The sequence below is a fragment of the Saccostrea echinata genome, unplaced genomic scaffold (genome assembly GCF_033153115.1).
Source record: "Saccostrea echinata isolate AGI-Se365-2 ecotype Australia unplaced genomic scaffold, CSIRO_AGI_Sech_v1 ptg000073l, whole genome shotgun sequence".
Taxonomy (NCBI): Eukaryota; Metazoa; Mollusca; class Bivalvia; order Ostreida; family Ostreidae; genus Saccostrea; species Saccostrea echinata.
Genome location: NW_026889822.1, coordinates 466,304 through 486,095, shown reverse-complemented (window position 1 = coordinate 486,095; position 19,792 = coordinate 466,304). Strand labels below are relative to the sequence as shown.

The window sequence follows — 19,792 nt, the reverse complement described above, 5'->3', positions numbered from 1 at the left end:
ACATGCTACTGCTGCTGACTATTCCCTAAAGACCAGCAACATTCCCAATGTAAGTGACATTGTTGGATGGGTTACAGAAAATACATCAACCCCCAAGCCAGGGTTACCATCTATCACCATTGTGTCTGTGGAGGACTCTATCGTGGAAATTCTGGCACGTTACCCCTCAGTTGCAACACCTGTGATAGAGGTGCTTCAGCAGAAAGAGAAAAGACCTTCGCCCGTTAAAGCTCAATGCTTATCACTACTCAGATCACCACTAAGATCACCACTGAGGTCCTCTCCACTTCTAGCCTGCAGAGCTTCACCACTCAGGTCATCACCACGCCTTGCCTGCCGCTCATCTCCTCTGAAGCGCCCCTCCTCACCTTAAGTCAACAGCTCCTCACCTCCAATCAGCAGCTCCTCACAAGTAAGATCACCACCATCATCTCACCTCTCTTCACCATCAAGGTCTTCAACTCAACATGCTCGTCGTTCATCACCATTACCAGCCAAGAAGACTCTCTTTGCTGAGGAAAACGTTGATCATGAGGGGGCAGAAGATAGTGTCACCTGTACCCCAGTTCAGGAAGTGGCTCATAGGGTTAACAACAGGAAGAAGGCCAAAAAAAGATCAGGTTCTGACAGTGTCTTGTAGTTCGATGGCAACAATTCTAGAAATAAAGGACGTCACTGATGTAGTCCCTGGAGATTTTGAATTCAGAATATGACGAGATATCCTACCTGACGTGAAGTCCACAGCTTGCTCTGATGGGAACTTCATGTGGATTCTTACAAGGAAGTTATTCAGAGAAGATGAACTTGATGAGAGGAATTTCTTTGGTAGAAAAGGAAGAAAACCCATATCTCCCCGAAGGAAGAGGGCACTTACACATGCTTACATTTGGTGTTGTGGAACATCCTATAAGGAATTCACCAAGGCGGTGAACAGCATCAACAGTGGCATTCATTCTCTGGGATGTTGATGATTCTTGATGTTGCTATATAGGGTGCTTTAAGTCCAGTCCATTAAAAGCTACAGTACCATAGGGATTTTTCTTTTGTTTTTTAAAATACATACATTCCACAATTATTGAATACTTAAGATTACAATTTGCATAATATCTTTTGTACTTCTTGTAACATATTCCTTTAGTTCATGCATGGAGTCAGAAGATGTATGTACATGTAAATGTACTTAAAATCATGTTGAATTATTTATTTATTTATTTAAGAGGGCTGGGTGGTCGTGGCCATTTCTAGACTATATTGATCTCCTTAAGAAGAAGAGCTCCATATAAAGATATACAAAAATGATCAAATTTTAAAACTAAAATGTATGAATTTTTCTTTGCAAAATGATAGTTGACAGCTTAAGATATTATATCTAAAAAAATAAGTAATATCTGATGGTTAATTTGTTGACCCCCCAGCCTCCTTAAAAAAAAAAGATAAAGTTTCATCTTAGACTTATTGAAATTTGTTTTTGTTTTTTTTTACAAGAATATGAGCTATAATGTAGCAATAGGAATCAATAATATTACTGCTGGTTTGGATCATTGATCAAACCAGAGATGAGCTAGTTCAGGAGCCTAGTTGCTATTCTGGATCTGTGTAGACCACACTGTAAGATAGAACCATTGTTATCCCTAGATAGATCACAGTCTAGTATATGCTTGTATCATTCAAGATTGTAGCATTTTGTAGCCACTAAAAGTCTAAAACCTTGCTTAGGCCAATAAAAAAATAATTGTTTGATGTACTCTGACCAACCCTATAAAATGCCCCTAACCAATCTTTTTTTTTTTTAGTACTTTAAAATTTAGATTTTTTTTTTATCTGGGTATCAAGGGAATTACAGATTGTTTCATTTTTAAAGTAAAGGCTTACCATTTCTTTTCGTTTTACCACTGAAAGTTAATATCAAATCTGTTAAACTGTCCAGTGTAACATAAAAACACCAATAAATTTCTGAGTTTGTGACTTTATTGGCAATTATCACTCTGTTAGAGAGAGCACCCCCACCACCAAAAAAATACAACCAACCTTGAGAAATGTGGGTCAAAGTACATCACACGAAAACTATTTTTAATGATAGCCATGTATGGAAGCTAGTGACTGTTACAGTATTGATGTTTCAAGTGGCTTTTTGTAATTGTACCACAATCAAACCCATCTAATCACTTTTTAACCTGTTAATTACATTATATTTGCATCCACTAAGTATGATCTTTAAACATGCATCTTCAAAAACCCATGTTCAATTATCAATTTTGATGCTGCTAAGTAAGTCACCTCTATAGAGCTCTTCCTTCAGTAAAACATAGTGATGTACATATCACTGTAGTGCTGTACATCTTGTAAATACAATAATAAAATATGTTATTAGCATGGGAAAAGCATTGCAACTATTGCAGGAAAAAAAATCACATAACCCTTGTACATGTAAGTGCATGGCCTAAAGAACCGGAGTTGTGCCCCCCCCCCCCCCCAAATATTATAGAATACAACAGCTGTATAGGAAATATAATTACTATTGCTTGTGCCACCTCAAATGACCTCAATAATAACGTGATGACCTGGGTTTTTTTTTTTATTTTGGCTTGTGAAGAATTTTTGTCGTGCTTCCCACAAACTGCATGAATATGTTTGAATATTTGGGTTGAACCCACCCCCCACCCCCACCACCCACCCACTGAATTGCTTCCTACAAGCCTGAAGTGGGTTATCTAATTTTTCTGCAACATTCATTCCCATACGAATAACCAAAGAAAGCTCTTTTAAGGCATTTACTTACAAATACTTAAAAATCAGTTTTTCCTCAATTAAGATGTTTTATTTATTTATTTATTTAAACTGTGTTATTTACAAAGAAAATTCAGTACAACTGCTCAAATAAAGTATTTGCATGGATGCCTTTATATATACATTTATATAAAAAGGGTTGATCCTTAACATGTACACAGAGCCGGAACACATTTTTCACTTCACTGATTTATTCGATGATGGTTAAATATACTTCAAACAGTTGTGTACTGAATAATGTAACTAAGAAATTATACATTTACACACTTGAAACAAAGTCTTGGCACACCTTCTTCTTCACTATGCATGTACATATAAACTGCAAAATTAGAACCCAGAAGCTAGAAAAGATTTTTCATACAAGTTATATTTACAATGTACATTAAAATGTTTGTGATGGTGAAAAAATACATACAAATGGAACCATACATTAAACAAAAACACATATACATATTAAGACTATTTTCAGTCAATTCACAAAACATATTCATATAACATGTAAATTTCAATTGATAAGGCAAAATCACATATCATTTAAAAGATATTTGTACATTTGGAATTTTCAAAGATTATAGAATTCCGACAGAACACTTTCACTCTGGGTGGGGGGTCCATAATCCATTAATCATTCATTATATGCACTGCAGCTATAAATAAAAATCCGGATGCTTCACCATCATTCAATATGACATAAGGGATCACCTTGTGGATGTGGTCAATGTAGCGGCCACACTGGTCAAGAGTCAGGGATTCCCAAAACGCCTTTATCCCTCCAACAAGCTGATCCTTGGTCCTTGGCTTGGTCTTGGTCTGCAGGTAATACTTCATTGATGCCCAGACATTCTCTATCAGGTTGAGATCTGGTGATGAGGCAGGCGTTTCCATCACGTTGTCTAATACCCCATTGTCTTCCATCCATTTCTTTGGTGATTTTGAGTTATGCTTGCTGTTGTCCTGTTGATATAAAACAAATGAAAGGAAAATCAGAAAAAAATAAATATGAACAGTTTTTAATTTTTTTGTTTTTAAAAATCAATTCTATAATATAATAGTATTTGAGGGAAATGTATACATGTACATGACTACTTGTACATATTCATATATAACTTCTCAAAAATAAATATACTTTTATTAAGAGTTGTTAATAATTTTCATTATACACTGAATTACAGCATAATGATTTCTTGCAACCAAACACTGATTAACAAAATAAATATTTAAATAAGAAGTAGATAACTTACTTGGTACTACCGATATCCATCAGGAACCTTGTCTTCAACAAATGGAATAAAGTTTTGAGCCAGTATTCTTTAATAAATGACAGAATCCATCACCCCATTGAAGACACAAATGCTTGTCTGGCCTTGATAAGATATATTGTTCCAGCCCATACATGAACCTGAAACACAACATACATTAAAACATTATTTAACACCTTTTTCCCACATGCAGAAAATGGGAAAAGACTTGGACGTTCAATACGAAGTTTACATTTTTATTAACTTGATTTGGATTGCAAAGGATTTACATAATATATCCTTGACAGAAAAAAAGGTAAAACAATAGATACACTTAGTGTTCATTACCTAAGGATTGATAACAACTATTACATATACAGTGATATTCTCTTACCTTATAGGCATGTTTCAGCTTAGACTTACTTGCACACTTTCTCTGCAGTCTAGAGCAGTCCTGATGAAAGAAAAGTCTTCCATGAGCTGACATCTCAACTGTGCTTTCATCCACAAAGATGACATCTCGAAAGTCCTGTCTCTGGTTGAGGGCATTAAGGCACCACTTAAGTCGAACCTACGATAAAAAACATTTGGTTTACATATATCATTCCTATAATAAATTGCTAGATTTTTATTTCATTAATAGGATCTGATGAGCATGTATGATAATAACCCCCTCTCATTACTTACGTTCCCCTTTCAACAATCACCCCCTCTTTCATAACTAGGATCTGATGAGCATGTGTAATGGTGGAAAGTCTGTGAGCCACAATGATGGTTGTTCTGTTCTCACAAACTTTCTCCAGGGGTGTTTGTATATTACGTTCTGTCTTAAGTGTCCATAACAGATGTAGCCTACAAAATAAGAATGGAGGTCTGTGAATAAACACACAGAATGATATGCAGGCGCAGATCCAGGAATATTTTCCAGGGGGGTCCACCCTAGTCAAAAAAAAAAAAAAAAAACTTAAATTCCATTCCCAATTGATTAAACCCAGAAAAGAACTGCGAACGATAGTATTGTTCTCCTGCCTACCTCCAAGTCAATTTTCAAAAGTTAAGATATTCGAGTGATTTTTAATATTTATATTGATATTTATATGGATTTTCATAAAACATTACTTCTTTGGGAAAACAACGAGAGATAACTCTAAAATTTTGGCAAAACTAGTACTCGTGTTTTTCACTATAGAAATCAACGGAAAACGGAATATATTTTTAAAACATCTTTCCCCCCCGTGAAACAAAAATTCCTTTTTACGGGTAATATGGACTGTCATTTCACAAATTCATACCAAAGCTTTTTGTGTTTCGGGGGGGGGGGGGGGGGGGGGGACATATGTTTATATACAAAAAACGACAAAAATGCTTATTTTTTTCAGCAATTTCCAAGTGCTTTACAACTGAAACATTATATTTTACTAATATATATGCTTAATTTTATATGCATACAACATAAGAAAAGATTTAAGAAACATTTATTCATATCCAAGACTATTTCAGAATATGGTGATGCTTTATAGCCCGATTTCAGTGGAAAATATTGTCTACCCCCCTTATTTCAAGAGCTGGAATTAGGAATATTTTACTATTTAGCACTGGAATTAAAATAATTAATCAATTACCATTGAACTGTTCTTTGTATTAAACAAAGATTTTATGGCCAAACTGTCATCAATATTGAATTAAATGGTTGTAAAATGTAGGTGGGAATCGGGAGTTACCGTGCGTAGTTCTTTGTTGACAATCCAAAAAGAAAACAAACTTTAATTCTATTTTCAAAACATGAAAAACACCATTTTGTGGTGGTGATGGTGGGGTCCACATTTTCTTGGGGGGGGGGGGGGGGGGTCCAAAGTCATTTTTTATTTGCTTCAGTATATACTTTCAATAACTCTGCAAATTCCAGGGGGGGGGGGGGGTTTCACCCCCCCTCTAGATCCACCCACGCATGATATCATTTACCACTATCTATTCTTCACCACCAGTAACCATGGCATTGTGTAAATACAAAATTGACCTTTGTCAGGTTCACATTATATATATTACCTCATCCAGCAGGAAAATCTGGGGGTTCTTTAGTATAGCCCTGGCTATGCCACCCTCTGTTTCTCTCCCCCACTTAGCTTAAGTCCTCTCTCACCAACCACTGTGTTATAATAATAACCTGCAGAACAGTTATAAAAACTAGAAATATGTCCATAGGACATGAATGCCCCACCGAGGGTATATTAGTAATGCAACATTTTAACACAAATTGAGAAAATTGAGGTCAAGGTCAAAGGAAAGGTCAAGGTCAAAAAATATTGATGCAGTTAAATAGCTTACATTAGTATGTATCAGCATATGAAGTTTGACACAAATTTAAGAAAAGTGAGGTCAAAGGTCAAATGAAAGGTCAAGGTCAAAAAAAAAATTGTTTATGCAGTTGAAAGGTTACATCGGTATGTATTAGCATATGAAGTTTGATAAAAATATTATGAATGGTTTTAAAACTAAGCTAAACACTAATTAAAGAAAAGTGAGGTCAAGGTCAAAGGAAAGGTCAAAGCAAAAAAATATTAATGCAGTTGAATAGCTCTCATCACTATGTATCAGCATATAAAGTTTGACACTAATTTAAGAAAAGTGAGGTCAAGGTCAAAGGAAAGGTCAAGGTCAAAAAATGTTGATGCAGTTGAATAGCTCTCATCAGTATGTATCAGCATATGAAGTTTGTTAAAAATATCTTGAATGGTTTCATTAAAACTGAGCTAAACACTAATTTAAGAAAAGTGAGGTCAAGGTAAAAAGAAAGGTCAAGGTCAAAAAATGTTGATGCAGTTGAATAGCTGTCATCAGTATGTATCAACATATGAAGTTTGATTACACTATCTTGAATGGTATCTTTAAAACTGAGCTAAAAACTAATTTGAGAAAAGTGAGGTCAAGGTCAAAAGAAAGGTCAAGGTCAAAAAATGTTGATGCAGTTGAATAGCTCTCCTCAGTTTGTATCAGCATATGAAGTTTGATAACACTATCTTGAATGGTATCTTTAAAACTGAGCTAAACACTAATTTAAGAAAAGTGAGGTCAAGGTCAAAGGAAAAGTCAAGGTCAAAAAATGTTGATGCATTGCATAGCTCTCATCAATATCTATCAGCATATGAAGTTTGATAAAAATATCTTGGATAGTTTCTTTGAAACTGAGCTTTGAACAGAGCTAAATGCAATGTGTGACAGAAGGACGGAAGACGGACATGACAAACACTATATGCCCCGGCCATATTCATGGTGGGGCATAATAATGCAAGTAGCCTCAAAAATTAACTTTAGATCTTATAAAACATTGAAAGGAAATTGACCAAGAGAGTACCATGCATTCTGGGTAATTATGGGAGGGTGCTGAAATAGGTGTCAAGATTAACTCTTGTTCACCAAAATGTATCTTATAATAGCCAATAATAATCAATTTAGTAAATACTCATTTGTTATGTATTTAAAATACAGTACTGTAACAGTAAAACGGAATTTGAGAGCAAATCACACCCTTTACTCAAAGACACTGTATAGTGAATGAATTATTAAGAGACATACTGAATCATACTGAATCAAAGGGAGAAAAGATATACATGTACATATGTATTTAACACAAGAGATACATGTATAGGTTAAGTGATAAGGGACAGACATATTGGCAGACAGGTGATTAACAGACATGAAGAAAATTTATCACTGCAGAGAACTTGCCAAGTGGGACCCTTATTATCTTAAGAGAATCATAACCCTACAATGCATTTAGTATACTTATAAAATGCTTAATACATATGTACATTGTCATGTTATTATTTTCTACAAACTTAATGTGAGGTTTAATTTCTACAAACTTAATGTGAGGTATGACATCCTTAGCATCAGAAAAAGACAAAACTCTCTCATAAATATCTGCATTATCAGCTGCGTCTTCCACCTGTTTGTCATTAGCATCAACATTACCATATCGTATATGATAGTGGATATTGGCATTAAACAAGACAGTATCCTGGGGCACAACACCAATTTGCTGTCAGAGAGATTCTTGCTTGACCTTCGAAATTAGAAATGCACTTAATGTGGAATTATTCAATGAGTACATGTTATCCTATGAACATGTATCAGCACTGACATGCCTCTTAAAATGACAGTTTAACTTTATCTCAAATACCAGGAATATGTGTCAGGCTGTCACAGTTCCCCGAAATAACCAAAAACCGTGGTCCAAGTTATTCGGTTAGGTTTCAGTTCCATTTTTCTGGATTTTGGTTTAGGTCTGGTTTATATATTAAAATATGTTTTATACAAAAAATGGTGCAGAAATCAAAAGAATGATGATAATAACAGTGATAAATAAACATCACAACTGAATTATACATCAATCCATGACAATACACTTGTCACGAAAGGATTAGATAATTATCAAAACAAGCAAGAATGGTCAGGTTGTAGATAATAGCCAGCCCAGTAGTCCTAAGCACCGATGTCAAGACGTTAAAATGGATGTTTTGTTTTATTTTTTAAAATGAATGCAATGTAACAAATAAAGATTGAAATTAAGGTTTAAGTGGAAGGGGACAGTTTTTTTTAATGCCAAACATGTGCTGAAGGGGTAGGTTATAATATACATAATGTCAATGAAAACAGTAAGTGCATGGGGACAGTTTCTTGAAGGCTAATTAACTGAATTTCATTTACCCATAGCTTAAAAAATATGTCAACATATAACATGTAATCTACATATTTAAGTGCATGTGTACCAAAAATGCATTGGGCTCCCCCCCCCTCCCCCCCCCCCAGATTTTGGTTTAATTTTTCAACAATTGGGCCTAACCCACACCCATATAGCCCCAACCCAGGCCCAAGCAAGGGGGATAAAACACCCAGCACCCTGTAAATTAATGCATGCCCTAATGAAAAATTTCACTAATTGATCTGGGGCCATTCACCTTCCCTCAGAGATACAGACCTTCTGATGAACCCTACCTGCTTTTCAGCTGAATTTCCTCTGCAGCAGACCACATGTTTTAGTTTCACATTTACACTCTGTATTATATGGTAGCAAAAAAATCATATTTTTTTATGTCCATTTTTGTAAACCTTGGGTATTAATAAATCACAATACCAAGTTTCGGCAAAATCCATTCATAACTATGTGTAAAATTTGACCTACTTTTTAAGGAGGGGTACTCTGTGAAATACAAGAAAATTTTAGTGAATGTGAAATTTGAAAATAAAAATTTGGGAACACAAGAAGATAATGAATAAAACTTTTTTATGGAATGTGACATAACTACACATGTTGAAATAATTCATGATGATAAACTCTGGCACCGCAGCTTTCTTGTGTATATATGGAAGTACCACATCTACATGCTGAATTTTCCCTTAAAAAAGATAGATAAAGTCACTTAGATTTTAATGTGGAAATCTGAGGGTGACAAAATGGGTACACATTTATAGTACATTTCCTCATGTTTCAAACCATGTATCATATTACTAGTAAAAGTGTACTAGTTATTCATAATAAACAGTGTTCTAACCCCATCCCCACTCAATCTTACACAGTGTCAAGAGGGGCCATGTGCAGTTGATTGGCTGTAAGTTTTTAACAAAGGTAATCCAAAAGCCCCAGGGGTGTCTGTTTTGACAGGGTATTGTCAGAGAGAGAAATAATTGTATAAACCTTTTAAAAACTTGCTAGATAAACATTGTTCTATTCCTTATTAATTTCATTTCCAAGTATTGATTGTACAAGGAAACAATGAAAGGTGACCTAAAGAAAAGAAAAAATCCTAACTGGGGCTTCAAACCAGGTAATACATGTGACAGAGTGAAATTTGTAATTAATTTTATCAATTTATAATGATGAATTAATTTATTATTATTTATAGAATAATTTGCAACACATGAGTTTGTTGAATATGAATATATTTATAGTACTGTAAGTTACTTTTGAATTTAGTAAGTCACTCATTTGAATATTTTTAACTTTTACATACTGTAACTATATTTAGAGGGAATACCTTTTCCTTGTATTTGATTGGTCAGTTATGGTCAATTGTAAAGAATTTGATCATGTGATAATTTTGGAGGGAATTTGTCTATTGTGTTAAGTAGTTCCTGTGCTGCAGTCATTGTTGAAAGTATCAGTCAGTTTATTGATTTATTTTTATACTTTGGAACTTATTCTCATAATCAGGTCAGTTGATTTATATATACCTATATAGTCTTTATATTAAATACATAAATATCTGTTTCTGAGATAATAGTAATATTTAGAAACCTGTTTTATCATGTTTATTGAAATAGCTGATTATATTGAAAGCATAAATATAAGTGTAACATTTACTTTGAAAGGAAAGATAGGATTTGTAATGTAATTATAGATATAGCACAGTGAACTGAATAGCTGAAGTCAGTGTATTTATTTTTACCTTTACATAGAATCTCAAGATCAGATGATGTACGTAGCCTAAACTTATTGTTAAACGACCTTTACACCTCATGTGAGGTAAGCATAATTTCTAGAGTACCAGTATTATGTTTGAAATATATATCATGATACATCTATGATCATAATACTGATGAAACATACATGTAAATATTTTCTTAATGAATTCATGTGAAATAAGGTTTTACATGATAGTATGTAGTGAAACTGGAATGAGTATATTATCAGTATATTTATAATACCTTGTTTGTTAAAATAATGAACAGTCATAGATATTTTAATAGACGCAAATATTTTTGAGTCTTGTGTATAAAAGGGAAGTAACTAGTATTTTTATTTTATTCGGAAACATGAACGTAAGAGTTATCTTTCTTGCAATGTTGTTTATTGAGCTTTTACTATGTTACAGGGTTAAATATATTCTGAGCTGAACATCTGTCTATTGGTTATTGCAAATAAAGGATGGAAAGCTTTACGTAGTCATTCCTACTAAACCTGAACCAACCCTAAGACCCCGGGTTACAATGGCGCCCAACGTGATTATGGGATGACGTTTCATTCACCATTCACCTTATGCGTCTAATCTAGTGTTAGTGAGAAAAAAGAACGGTACTCTCAGGATGTGCGTCGACTACCGACAATTGAATAAATTAACCAAGAAAGACAGTTATGCCCTTCCAAGGATTGAAGAACTACTTGATTGTTTATCTGGAAACAAATTCTTTTCACATATTGACATGAAATCCGGTTACCACCAGGTGGAGATTTATGAAGAACACAAAGAACGCACCGCATTCTCGGTTGGACCCTTAGGATTCTTTGAATATAACCGTATGCCTTTCGGTTTAACCAACTCACCAGCAACCTACCAAAGACTAATGGAAAATCTACTAGCAGATTACAACTTGAATATATGCTGTGTTTTCATAGATGATATCATTATTTTTGGAAAAACTTTTGAGGAACACCTTCACAACATCGAATTAGTATTTAACCGCATTAGAGAGGCAAATCTGAAGATATCCCCTGGAAAATGTGAATTCTTTAAGAGGAAAGTGAAGTTTATTGGTCATGTCGTATCAGAACAAGGTGTCGAAATGGATCCAGATAAGACAGAACGAGTTATTAATTGGCCAAAACCCAACAGTCCTGAAGAAGTTCGCAAATTTCTTGGTTTTGTCGGCTACTATAGGCGATTTATTGAAAACTTCAGCCGTATAAGCAGACCCTTAACAGACCTCATGCCAACACCACTGAAGAAGAAAACAGAAAAGAATAAGAAATTGAAAGAGTGGAAATGGGGAACAGTGCAAGACCAAGCATTTGAAACACTCAAGAAACATCTGACATCTGCACCTATTCTGGGTTATGCCAACAGTTCTCTCCCTTATGAATTACACACTGATGCTTCAGGTGATGCTTTAGGAGCTGTACTATATCAACATCAAAATGGACTTAAACGTGTTATTAGCTATGCCAGCAGAGGTTTAAACAAAGCAGAAAAGAATTATCCACCACACAAAAGAGAATTTTTAGCACTTAAATGGGCCATCTGCGATAAATTTAAAGACTATTTATACGGACAACAGTTTACAGTTTTTACCGACAACAACCCGGTTACTTATGTATTAACAACAGCAAAACTCGACTCAACTGGTCACAGATGGTTGGCAGCTTTAGCAGCATTTAACTTCGACATTAAGTACAGACCTGGAAAGAGTAATGCTGATGCAGATGCTTTAAGCCGAATTCCTATGAGCATTGAGACAGTCCAAGCTATCTGCAATTCTGCTGTTTCATCATATGTAGAATCTTTGACTCTTTCACCTGATGTCATACATGACGATATGGATCCAAGAGGTACCAGCACTGGTAACATCATAGACTGGGCTAAAGCACAATCCTTAGATCCAGATATACACCGTGTCATTGAGTATGTTAGAAGTAAACAGAAACCATTAAGGAGAGAGATAGGATCCAGTGCTTTACACAAACAGTTTAACCACCTGAAACTCATAAATGGAGTACTTCATCGTGTGACATGTATGGATGAGGAAACCAGACATCAACTTGTGTTACCCATTCAACATGCGTCTGCAGTGTTCGAAGCTCTTCATGACGACATGGGTCATCCTGGCAAGGACAGGACATTATCCTTAATTCGCGACAGATTTTACTGGCCAGGGATGCATAAAGACATAGAAACCTGGATTGAAGAATGTGGTAGATGTACCAGAAGAAAGACCCCTACCAATCAACGTGCACCTTTGGTAAACATAGCAACCACTTCTCCATTAGAGTTAGTTTGTATGGATTTTCTCACTTTGGAGCCATGCAAGGGAGGCTATAAACACATTCTGGTTATCACAGACCATTTCACCAGATTTGCCATGGCCATCCCTACAAGAAATCAATTAGCCAAGACAACAGCCGAGATGTTCTATAATCACTTTATTGTTCATTATGGCATCCCAGAAAGAATCCACTCAGATCAAGGCGCAAATTTTGAGAGCCGAGTGATTCAGGAACTTTGTAAAATCATGGGTATGGAGAAATCCAGAACTACCAGCTACCATGCAATGGGTAATGGCATGTGTGAGCGTTTTAATCGTACTTTGCTCAACATGTTAGGTTCCTTAGATCCAAGTAAGAAAGCCAACTGGAAAGCATATGTAAATCCACTGGTACATGCATATAATTGCACCCGTCACGAAAGTACTGGTCAAACACCTTACCTTTTGATGTTCGGAAATAATCCTAGATTACCAGTCGATGTAGCATTTGGTTTACGTGTGAATGAAAAGGAGCCAACTATACAATTCATCAAAGATTTACGAGAAAGGATAATCCAAGCTCACAAGTTAGCAACAGAAGCAGCAAACAAAGCCAGAACCAAGCAGAAAGAGAGTTATAATACTAAACTTAGAGGTGGTACTGTGAAAGTAGGAGACAGAGTACTTGTGAAAATAGTCGCTTTTGAGGGAAAACATAAATTGGCAGATAGGTGGGAACAAGATCCCTACACTGTTATCGGACAACCCAATGAGAATATACCTGTTTTTGTAGTAAAGAAAGAAAACGGAGAAGGACGTAACAGAACACTGCACCGTAACCTTCTATTACCCATAGGAGTTCTCAATGACACACCTACACCTGTAAACTCGAAAGCCCAAAAGCCTGTACCTGCAAAGAGAAGATCAAAGTTACAGAAAATGGAACCAAAATTTTCCCATTCTGATGATTTAGATGAAAGTTCTTCAGAAGATGAGTCGGAATGGAGGTACAATATATTCAGTCAGGAAGAACAGAGAGACAATAATTCAAATATTATTGGTGAACCTAATGTTCAGACTGATATCCAACAAGGCCCTACAGAGGTACAAGGGGACGCCCATCCTTCTACAGACACAGTAAGTGCTGAGGAAGATATCTCTATACGGGACAGTAGCGCTACGCAACGTGAGACAAATCAAGAAGAAACATTTGATGACCAAGATACAACCCGTACAGATTTGAATGATCAAGAGACGAGGATTCCATTACGTCGATCCACTAGGGAGCGAAGACTACCTATGCGATATAGATCGAACGAGTTCGAGATGTCAAAGTCTGCGATATCATTGACACAAGATTGGAAGGACAGAATCAACTGCCTTACATCTTTAGCAGCTAATTCACCCTTATTAGAAAACTTGCGTTCTGAAGCGGGGAAGGCAATACTGGACATATTGACGTCACATCCATCTCAGACTTTGAAGTGAAATAAAATGTCGGGACGTCATTTTTTCAAACCAGGGGGAGTATGTGACAGAGTGAAATTTGTAATTAATTTTATCAATTTATAATGATGAATTAATTTATTATTATTTATAGAATAATTTGCAACACATGAGTTTGTTGAATATGAATATATTTATAGTACTGTAAGTTACTTTTGAATTTAGTAAGTCACTCATTTGAATATTTTTAACTTTTACATACTGTAACTATATTTAGAGGGAATACCTTTTCCTTGTATTTGATTGGTCAGTTATGGTCAATTGTAAAGAATTTGATCATGTGATAATTTTGGAGGGAATTTGTCTATTGTGTTAAGTAGTTCCTGTGCTGCAGTCATTGTTGAAAGTATCAGTCAGTTTATTGATTTATTTTTATACTTTGGAACTTATTCTCATAATCAGGTCAGTTGATTTATATATACCTATATAGTCTTTATATTAAATACATAAATATCTGTTTCTGAGATAATAGTAATATTTAGAAACCTGTTTTATCATGTTTATTGAAATAGCTGATTATATTGAAAGCATAAATATAAGTGTAACATTTACTTTGAAAGGAAAGATAGGATTTGTAATGTAATTATAGATATAGCACAGTGAACTGAATAGCTGAAGTCAGTGTATTTATTTTTACCTTTACATAGAATCTCAAGATCAGATGATGTACGTAGCCTAAACTTATTGTTAAACGACCTTTACACCTCATGTGAGGTAAGCATAATTTCTAGAGTACCAGTATTATGTTTGAAATATATATCATGATACATCTATGATCATAATACTGATGAAACATACATGTAAATATTTTCTTAATGAATTCATGTGAAATAAGGTTTTACATGATAGTATGTAGTGAAACTGGAATGAGTATATTATCAGTATATTTATAATACCTTGTTTGTTAAAATAATGAACAGTCATAGATATTTTAATAGACGCAAATATTTTTGAGTCTTGTGTATAAAAGGGAAGTAACTAGTATTTTTATTTTATTCGGAAACATGAACGTAAGAGTTATCTTTCTTGCAATGTTGTTTATTGAGCTTTTACTATGTTACAGGGTTAAATATATTCTGAGCTGAACATCTGTCTATTGGTTATTGCAAATAAAGGATGGAAAGCTTTACGTAGTCATTCCTACTAAACCTGAACCAACCCTAAGACCCCGGGTTACATACACATCACATCAAAGCTCATAAGGTTAGATGGCAAGACTTACCTCCTAAAACTTCCCCATCCAGCATCCCAGAAACAACAGATACTGAGGCAGGACAACTCCCTGTTGAAGACCAGCAAAACTGCTCAAGGACACTAACTCTTAGACCCAGGCCTGATACCTGCAAGGAAGTGAAAGATGAGTACACCTGTAGTCAGTACGAGGGAAACCGTATTCTCGATATTAAATTGGTACTGGAAATATTCAATGAAGCAGCTAAGGGCCACTTTAACCAGTCCAAAAACTGTGATTATCCTGTGTGGGAATATTCAGGACAGAGGAAATGGGGGCTAGGATGGCAGAAAAGACTTACATGCAAGGTATGTAATTTTCAGTCTAATTACTATAAACCATACATGGAAATTCCTACCTCAGATAAACCAGGTCCTAATCTTGCCACCATTAACTGAAACTTTCAGTTAGCCCTGCAGAACACCTCCATGGGGAATCGACGCAGTCGGGAAATGGTGGCTGCCTTGGACATTCCTCCTCCCAAACGAAGTTCCATGCAAAGGACCAGCAACCAGGTCAATGCAGCTACTGTTTCCCTGAATAAGAAAGACATAGGTGAGAAGAGACAACTAGTCAAGGCCATTAAACAGGACAAAGGTCAGGAGCATCCAGAGGAATTGGACATTGCCATAGATGGACGCTACAACTCTATAACCTTCGGAAGCAGCAAAAAACCAGGCTTCAATGCCTCACAATTTTACGCCATTGCCTGTGAGACCAACACTGACATTCAATACATAGTTGGCGTGGCAATGCAGAACAAACTTTGCTGGATTGGAGCCTGGCTTAGAGGTAATGGTTATGATGTTCATTGTCCAGGTGGTCATGAAGACTGCACATCTAATATTGAAACATTCTCACCTCTTTCAGAGTACGAGATGGCCAAGTCAATAGGTGAAGATCTGGCAGCTGACGGGTTCAAGGTGAAGCACACCAGAACAGACGGTGATGCCCGGTCAGCTCAGGGATTCCAAGATGCCATGCGTATATTCCATCCAGACTGGCAAATCACTCGACTGGCAGACCCCACCCACTTCAGCAGAGCCCAGTTCCGACAGTGTCGCAGTGCCCACTTCAGCCCAGAAATGTTTCCCTGCAAGACAAGAATAAGGTTAGACCATATGAGAAAAGTCTGCACAGGATGTAAAAGCCTGATGCAGCTTAGTGTATAAGAAACTCATGGAGACTTACACTGGAGACATCAAAATCATCTGCAGTAAACTTCCTCTTGTCATAGACAGTACCATCCTCTGCTACTCTGGAGACTGGTCCAAATGTCGTAGGAATTCAGTGGTGTGTGGTGGAGACAGACACACCTGATGGAATCAGTCTTATTTCCTCGCCCCAAATAAAATGACAGCCCTGCACTTGAATGATGATGACGAACACTTACTAAAAGTCATTCTAGAGATGCGACTAAGCCAGAATGTCATTGAGGAAATGAAACTCAACACCTCAACTCAGAAATGTGAAGGTCTCAACAGAGCAGTCAGTGAGGTTTTACCTAAGCACACCAACTATTCCAGAAATGCTGAAGGGATCCTCTCTGCTGAGATTCTTAGACAAAACAACAGTCCAGGAACAGCAACATCCATGAAAGCAGCCAACATTACATTGCCACTTTCAGACCACACACACTGGTACCTAAAGAGCATGGACCATGAATACGCCTACAGAAAGGATTACAGAAAGAGGAAAAGGCAAGAAATGCAAAGAAAGGCTATACTGATGAAACAACATGCTGCAAGTAAAAGAAAATCTAGACCTGGGTGCACCTACGTCAAAGGACAACTCGATCCAAAACCCACCTGCCTACAGTCCAAGGGAAGCAATCCAAAGTATCACACCTACTACCAGACATGATGCCGAGACAAAGACAAAACAACCCTTTTCAGGGCCACCAAAAAAACAAAACGGTCCTTTTCAGGGCCCCCCAAATTATTCGAAAAGATACCTTCAATACAGTTGCTTAACTTCAAGTTACTAACAGAACTGAAGAAAGAAAAACAAGCCCTGGCTGTGTCATTGTCCCTGACTGGAAATGCTAGGGAAACAGCAATGGAGCTTCCAGCAGAAGAATTAGGGAAAGAAGACGGTATGAAGAAACTAATGGCACAATTAGATAAAGTTTTTCTTCGAGATGACAAAGATAAGGCATATGAGGCCTACAAAAACTTTGATGTGTTTAAGAAAACAGAAAATATGAAAATATCTGATTACATTGTTGAGTTTGATAAACGATATAACAAGGCCAAAAAATTTGACATGGCACTCCCTGAGGCAGTTCTTGCTTTAAAAATATTGGACAATGCAGGACTTTCCATGCAAGAGAAACAGTTAGCATTAACTGCATGCACTGACCTCAAGTACAAAGCTATGAAGTCAGCATTACAAAGGATTTTTGGTGAAAGTGTGAGTTCTAGTTCAGATGTGAAAACTGATAACCCAATCATTACAGTCAAACAAGAACCTGTTTTTTTCACACAACAGAAGAAACTGAACAGCAAGCAACGAGGGACAAATCCTCTAAACAAATTTGGTAAAAGAACAAAGTGTGCAATATGCCAGAGTGTTTTTCATTGGGCAAAAGACTGTCCAGAGAAAAGAGCTTCAGTACAGTTGGCAGAATGTGACTCGGACACGGTTGAGGATTGCAATGTTACTTTACTTACGAAAGATAAACCAACCATGAATGAGATTTTCATCTTAGAGACTTTAGGAGCGGCAGTCATTGATACAGCTTGCACCCGTACAGTGTGTGGAGAGAAATGGTTTGATCTGTTCTATAAGGAAGTACATGAGAAAATACCAACAGTCACAAGTCGTCATGCATTCAAGTTTGGAGATGGCAAAATAATCTACTCGTTCCAGCGTGCTACAATACCGGCTGTTATTGGGAAAACAAAATGCAACATAGAAACAGAAATTGTAAAAGCTGATATCCCTCTTTTATTAAGTAAATCATCACTAAAAAAGGCAGAAACAGTTCTGGACTTGAAAAATGACAGAGCAAGTATGTTTAATCGGCCAGTGAGCTTGGAATTCACCACAAGTGGACATTACTGTGTAAGAATTCTGAAAGATTCATCTACAAACGAGGGCAGTTTATTGAAAGAAGAAATCCTAGAGGTCACAGAAAACATGAACAAAGCTGAAAAGAAAAAAGTAGTGATGAAGCTCTACAAACAGTTTGGACATGCAACGCAAGAAAGACTGGCTCAGTTATTGAAAAGTGCTGGGTCAACCGACAAAGAAACGACGGAGTTGCTACAGTCTGTGTGTGAAAGTTGTGAAACTTGCGTTAAGTACAAAAGACCAGCACCAAAACCTGTTGTAGGATTGCCATTAGCAACAGACTTCAATGAGACTGTAGCTGCATGTGGACCTTCACGAATTGGAACCAGGACTGTGGTACTTACATGTCATTGATGAGTTCACTCGCTTCAGTGCTGGGAGCATCCCCAAGTCAAAGTGGAAGGCAGTTCTTTAGCAGTTTTTTAACCTTAACAGTTCAGTGCTTTAGCAGTTCTTAGACAGTTTACTAGCCTTCTCCTCTGTTGGTGGCAGAAGGTTTTTGTCATACTGATCATTAGGCAGTTTTCTTAGCAGTCCACAATTTAAGCAGTACTTAGCCAGTTCATTAGCAGTAACTTAGCAGTTGCTTAGCAGTTTCCTTAGCAGTATCTTAGCAGTCAATAGGAAGGTTAAGGAGAACTGCTTAAAAACTGCTTAATAACTGCTAAAGGTGTTTTCTTTTGTTTGCTCTACTTATATGGAAATGACTCTGAGTGACCTACATATAAATTTGAAAATTGATTAACTGCTTAAAAACCGGTAAAAAGAATGCTATAAGTACTATTCTTGTCTACTTATAAGAAGATAACACCACCCATATACATGATAAATGAATACAAAAATGCATATAATTTATGCTATTGAAAAAATAACATCACATATGGGAATTTAACTTAGTATTGAGATTTAGATCAGGTATGAATTGTATTAAATAAGTCCTTTCATTAAGTCCATTTTCTTGCATAAACGAGTGGCAACTTTAGAGCTTGGTTATAATTAATACAGTGGACTAATCTACAGATCCCTCTATCAGTATAGCTTAAATTTATCTGCAAATATTTTGAATTTATACTAAGTACTAATAATTAAAATACAAACTAGATTATACGTTTTATAGTTTAACAGTTATCCAAATGAGAGTGGGGATGACTATTATATCACAAGCCCACACACTTACCATATTTTCTGAAGCATAGTACTTTACTGCCAACAAATCTTT

The 19,792-nt window shown here is 36.1% G+C and overlaps 1 long non-coding RNA gene across 2 annotated transcripts; it reads right to left on the bottom strand.

The window, feature by feature from the left end:
* Positions 1-3,193: 3,193 nt before the first annotated feature.
* On the bottom strand, positions 3,194-17,280 carry LOC133176295 (uncharacterized). 2 transcript variants are annotated; one of them, XR_009719431.1, is made up of 9 exons: positions 16,686-17,280; positions 16,360-16,591; positions 15,857-16,034; positions 15,490-15,607; positions 6,072-6,189; positions 4,713-4,877; positions 4,449-4,596; positions 4,029-4,186; positions 3,194-3,741 (listed from the first exon to the last, which is right to left on the bottom strand). It is a non-coding gene; the product is annotated as an uncharacterized LOC133176295 (long non-coding RNA). The 2 variants fall into 2 exon arrangements; XR_009719430.1 differs by having other exon boundaries at positions 3,195-3,741; positions 16,690-17,278.
* Positions 17,281-19,792: the final 2,512 nt, after the last annotated feature.